The following is a 6862-nucleotide window of genomic DNA, read 5'->3' on the forward strand; positions in this document are numbered from 1 at the left end:
TTTTGGACTGACAGTTCTAACTTCTATTTCCAATGGATAATTTTATCATAGTGCTTTGGGAAGATAGGCCAGATTGCAGAAATATATTTCAGTACAGTTTACTAGTTGTCCCATGAGGAGAAGAAATAGTAAGAGAACTTTGTTGGAGTCTGTGATATATGGAAGGGTGCACCAGTGAATATTTTATCTGAAAAATATTGGATATTGTACTTTCATTTGTCATTACATGCTTCAATCTATCATGCATTCCTGTCTTGTTGGATTTTTCTGTAACTTTGGAAAAGAAATCACAAAACTTTTTTGTTCATCATAATTATTTATAATTCTTTCACTTATTAAACGTACATTGTTTTTTTAATCTATGTACTATTAACATTTTTAAATTCAAATTACCTAAAACGGGCCAACTTAAAGACTGTGTCCAAAATGTGACTCCTGTCCTGTGGGATTTAAATTTGGCAAGGTTGTGGCTTCAGCCCTGCTATGCAACCATAAGTCAGCTGCACATGAACATCATTTTCAATGCTCCCTGCCAGCTTACTGCAAGGAAAGTCAATGGGGATGCCATCAGGAAATCAGAAATTGCTCCTGCTCCCATTGCTTTCTTGCCAGACTATGATCATTTTGTTTCTTTATTTAAATAAAGAAATATGTCTAAAACAATTATCCAACAGGTCATAAGTTGTCTAGTTTTCAAATATTTTTTTCCATCCAGAAATGTGAAATTTTGAAGATGAAGTTCAGTGATGAGAAAAGTAAGGTCCTGCACCTAGGCAGTAAAAATAAATGAGAACGGAAGGATTAAATGTGACATGAATGATTAGATATGAAGGATTAGAGGGGCTTTCTCAGAGAAAAGGGGGTTCAAGCTATTTTCCAAAGCACTTAAGGGAAGGACAAGAAGCAATGAGTGGAAGGTCATAAAAGAGAGACCCAAGCTAGAAGTAAGGAGAAATTTCCTGATAGTAAGAATAATCAATCTGTGGAACAGTTTGCCTCCAGAAGTTATGGGTTCAAGTGATCATTGAAGGTTTCAAGAAGAAATGGACAACCATTTGTCTGAAATAGTATAGGGGCTCTTGCTTGAGCAGGTAGTTGGACTAGAAGACCTTCAAAGTCCCTTCTATGTCTTTTCACAAAATGATTTTGATAACTTCTCTGAATGTATCTTCACCTACACACACATCTTTTTAGAAACCTTAAGCATTATCTTTAAAAAATATTGATTTTACATAAAAAACCCTTCTAAATCTATCAATCTGAAACTTTTCTTCCCAGAAATATTTGTCATATTTGTCTAAGTTCATCCAGTTCTAGTTAAGAATAACAAAGTTATTAGTATTGTCCTGGTTTATAAAAACAAAACTTTAATAATTACAAGCATCTATATTTGTCTGAAAATTGATACACATATTATCTTCTAGTCATGATTTCCAATTCCTGAAAATGGCAATCAATTATATGCTCTTCTAATCAAGCTCTACTGTTGGCAAGATTGGAAAAAATAACCTGTATGGCAAACCAATTCTGTAACATTGGATGCAATCAATGAAAACGGAATTCTATTTCAAGATGTTGTTGCTAATCATAGGATTAGTAAAGGACTGAAAAATCTTCAGTAACCTTCATACAAATGACCGTATTAACCTCCAACTCCAATGCAGCACATAAAAATGTACATAAATATTGCTTTACAGTGTTTAAAGTGTAACTTAAATTTTCCATGGCAAGTACTCTCACCTGGTATTGGTTCCTTGGTACCGTCTTTCATGCTGAAATCAGAAAACACCAAAACTTGCCACCATTTCACATGCTTCTGTTTAACAGAGTGATTTGAGTTTTATTTTATTCTTTTCAACTATGGTGCAAACAGAAAGCCAGTGAGATTGGGGCATTTTAAAAAATGAAAATTAGATATATATATCCTTAGGCACTTGGTAGGAAATTTGGTCAGCATAAGGGAGCATTAAGCACTGTAAAGTTCCTTGCAGAATAGCATAAAAGGTTTTCTAAGGTTATAGGGATCAATAGCCTCCCACCGGCCAGTACGCTCCCATAGAGAGGGGCTCCTCCGGGTGCCGTCGGCCAAACAATGTCGGCTGTCGGCCCCTAGGGGGAGAGCCTTCTCTGTGGGGGCACCTACGATTTGGAACGAGCTCCCCCCGGAGATACGTAGGATCCCGGATCTGCGCACCTTCCGCCGCGCACTTAAGACTTTTCTATTTTATCAAGCTGGCCTGGCCTAAATCTTCCCCCTTTTTAAATGTGGAAATTTTAAATTTTTAAATTTTAAATTCGTCTTTTTATAGGGGTATGGGTAAGGCATTTTAAATTGGGGAGCCATCTTAGATTTAATTCTGTTTTAAACGTATTTTAATTGTTTATATTGTATGTTTTTAACTTTGGCTGTGCACCGCCCCGAGTCCTTCGGGAGAGGGGGCGGTATAAAAATCTAATAAATAATAAAATAAAAATAATAACTGATCACTGTTTGGAAGTGTTTTGTGTTAAAAGCAAAAGGCTATAAATATTTGTTGGTTTCCAACAAATATGTGTCAATGATAAAATCAAATTTGGATCTAGAGATTAATTCCTAACATAAATTGAACTACCCCGTTTTCCCGAAAATAAGACATCCTCTGATAATAAGTCCAATTGGGCTCTTGAGCGCATGTGTGAAAATAAGCCCTCCCCAAAAATAAGCCCTCCATGAAAATATTTAAACACATGCGCAGCTGGTTCCCACCAGTTCCTCTGGTTAGGGTTAGGGAGACAGAACTGGAAATCAGGTAAGATGGCAAGAGGAGGCCCGACTTGCTCCACATGCCCCAAAATAATAAGACATCCCTGAAAATAAGGCCAAGCACTTATTTCGGGGTTCAAAAAAATATAAGACAGGGAAACATATATATTTTCGGGGAAACACAGCTATATATAAAATCACCATATTGGAAAACAAACCAGCTATAGTGGCTGATGCCCATTCCTAAATAAAATTGATCCGCAAGACAGGGATAGTGGAATTCTTAAATTAAGGAGAAAGAAATATGTACAACAGCCCACAAGCATTTTGAATAAAGTGGTTGTAAAATTGTGAAAGGTTAGTCTCATTTTGGATTACTAAAACCACCTAAATCAGAAATCTGCCTAAGCAACACATGTTTATTAAACAGCAGTAATGCTGAAGTACGTTCAGCTCAGGATAAACGGCAAGTGACTCTTGGCAGCTTGAGCTTCCTTGCATTTATAAAGCTATCTATTTTAAACTTGAAGTGGAAACTTTGATTAAAGCCAGTTTTTAAAATGTCAGATCACCTCCAGGAAGGAAAACAGAAAGAGCTGTCAGGAAGCCTGCAAGTACAAAGTGTCCTGCAAAATATGTGAGGCAAGAGTTGATGAGAAATCACAATAAAGTTTCCTACCCTGCTTTTCTTATAACAAACCAGACAAGCTTGCAAAATTACATTTCAGAAAATGAAAGCATATCAGATCATTAAAAATGGCACACATTTATAATCTATGTAAGAGCAATACAGAATGTGAAAGGTTTATGTTGCTGTATATGCAGTTATTAATGGACATTATTTGTTAATTAATTGATGGGAAGACACCCCATTAAAAAACAGGACAAGATAATAAGTTAAGGAAGACAAAGAAGTAATATGTTCAGATAGAGTAGACAACAACGGGGCCAACTAAATATTTTCAGATTTTCTATAAAATCATTAAAATCGGAACCAGGTTACATGCTATAAGACTGAACATTCCTGAATACCTACAGAAGATTCTCTTAAGAAATCATGGAAAAGTATGATGAAAATATTTTGTTGATGAAGATCATATGGCATAAGAAGAAAAATTTGGGAGTATCTGGTTCTGCATATCGAGTTACTTAATGAGTTAATATAACTAGTAGCATAGCCTGGATGTCATCTGAGACAAAAAACACATGGAGAAGCCAACTAGGGTGTGTGTGTGTTTGTGTATTTATATTGTGTGTGTATATACGCGTGCACGCACATACTAAAACTCTCATGTCTATTTGTCATCTTCAACTGGATGAAATGGCCATTAGGGCAACAATTTTTGAATTGAGGTATCACAAAAGAGCTAATTTACAGAATGTATTCAAAAATCTGATATCCTGTGAAATTAAAATTTGGAAAGTTATGGCTGCTTCAGGGCTTCTGTGTCACCATCCTGGCATGATCAGTCATGGTCATATGTTCATCATTTCCAATGCTCCCTGACAACTTACCACAAGTCAATGGCAAAACCAGGAGGAAACCTGAACTTGGTCATGATTGCCAACATTCCCTGCTAGCTTCCCAGTCAGTGGGAAGCAGGCCAGAAGTTGCAAGTTCAAGGACGGCAGCAGGAAACTAGATGCTTGTCAGGTGGGGTTGGAGCAAGAGAGTGCACAAGAGATTTGGTGAGTTAGGGAGGGTATGAAAAAAGCATGGCACAAGTAAGGGGTTGTGTGCAAGAGTGCAAAGGATACCTAAGAGGTGCTACAAGAGTCAGGGAAGGAGTGTGATGGTGCAGCACAGGTCAGGAAAGATGCAAGAGTGTTGCATGAATTGGGAAGTGTGCATGGGAGTTCACAAATGGTTGGCATGGTACAAATGCAGAGGGATTTGGGGAGATTGCATAGGTGTAGGAGAATTACCTGAGAAATTTGCAGCCTTTCCGATGGCTTCCTTATTGACATTCTCAGTGCAAGCTTTCCACAAGCAAAGTCAGTGGGGAACCATTCATGGTCATTCTTTTTCTCTGCTTAGGTTACTAAATATCTCTGAAAAAATGATCCAATGGATCACAGGTTGCTAGTCTCTGACTTCAGCAATCTGTTTTGGGACTCAATGATGTTTCAAGAGATGTCTGAATTTGGAATACCATCAAAACAATTAGTTCTCCATCTAAAAATAAAAATGATAGGATACTGCTTGTTAGACATGTTTGTGATTAAATTTTACTGAGAAATCAATCAGTCTTTCATTCAAATGCAACATAAGCTATAAAGATGATTTCTTATAGAGTAAAACCACAAAGATAAAATGCAAAACACGGTATTAAAAACATCCACAAATGACAGCAAGAAATATATTTTATAGATATACTTTATTTTATTTTATATTATATATAAATATAATATAATTATATAATATATTATATTATATTATAATATAAATATATTATTTATATTATCATCTATTTGCAAATTAAAAACAAAATACTAAACATACATATAGCACTGCTTGTTAAAGTGCCCCTCCACTCTAATATGAGTGGAAAAAATATTTATTTTTTATTTTTGTTCATTCTAATATGAGAATGAACAAAAATAAAAAATAAATCAAGTTCTATGATATTATTTGACCTTTAAAAGATTGTTAGAATTAAAAGAGTATATAAAGTCGGCTTATTTGATCAAGATTAAAATATATGTATATTGTTTTCGATAAACCTTAAGGTTTATCGAACATTTATTTTCTAACATCAGATAACAAGGCTTTAAAAAATTGTTTATAGTTCAGATATGGGATATAGGAAAATGATATCATTTGTTGAATTTTAAGAGATGATATAATATTAAAATTGTTTATATTTTTTGTAATGAAGGGGAAAGCTACTGTTTTCTTTTCCTTTGCAACATTATTTTTTTCTTTGTTTTCTAGTTCTTTTTCTATTTTTCTTTTCTGTTCCTTCTTTTTCCCCTTTGTGTGTGTGTGTGTGTTACAATAATATATATGATAATAATAGTGTGCAGCATTAGTACTACACTGGTGATACTAGCCATGGTCTGAAATCTAGAATTAGATCAAATTCCTAATACGACCTTTGAGAGGATCCCAATCTGGGATATTAAGTCCCACTGTACCAATCCATAGCAAAAAAAAAAAAAGTTCAAGGAGCTTAACATCATTTTGAAAATCCTGGAAAAAATAGATGTTTGTCTGACACACTAAAAGCAAAAGAATTGCAAGATATCCACATGCATTTCTTTTACTTTGTTTTTCTATAGTAATACAAATGTTTTAAAGCATTGTCAAACTTCTTTCTATTTGAATAGACTTCTGCTAAAATTAGAGGTTCAATCTTTAAAGAATATACTTTAAACATTGCTTTGACTATTTTGATTTGAATCCAGTTGTCTGGAAGAACAAACAGCAAGCTTGAAATTTGAGGCCTTCCAAATTATGTTGGGTAACCCTCTTCCAAGCAAGTAACTCAGTTAGTTGTAATCTTTCTCTTTAATTTTTGCCAATCCCAATAAGGTATTTTTATTACTAATTTCTATAAATTATATGCTAACATAAGCCACAAATGAACCCAAGTCTGAGATTTTTTTTTTTTTTTGCATGCTGCTTAGGTTAACTTTTCTAAAAATATGTCTAAGTGTATATCTTCATCAGACCAATTTTTTATTTTTATTGGAATGTGTTTCAGATATATACTCAAGGCATACAAACTGAAACAGAGGTGTTTCAAATACCTACATTATTCTATAGGCAAATACACACTGGTTATTCTGGCATATGATTGATGAGCAAATGAACTAGTCTTCCTTCTCTTCAATCAACCCTTGATCTAGTGGCATTCATCACAAACTACAATGACATCAAAATGATGACATTAGTCATGATGATATATCAGCACTGCAATTACCTACTTGCATTGTGATGTCTGGCACAATTATCTGAGTCATGGCACACAATGTATCACATACATGGTCATAATTCATTTCAACATGGATATTCGTGATTCACTAACTAAATAGTAAGATTATGCACACCTGTATTTTTTTTTTTTTTTTTAGGATCACAGCACCGGTAGCACCAGGATATAGCATAGCATTGTC

This window comes from Pantherophis guttatus, chromosome 8 (genome assembly GCF_059756535.1).
Source record: "Pantherophis guttatus breed Tessera chromosome 8, ASM5975653v1, whole genome shotgun sequence".
In the NCBI taxonomy this organism is placed as follows: Eukaryota; Metazoa; Chordata; class Lepidosauria; order Squamata; family Colubridae; genus Pantherophis; species Pantherophis guttatus.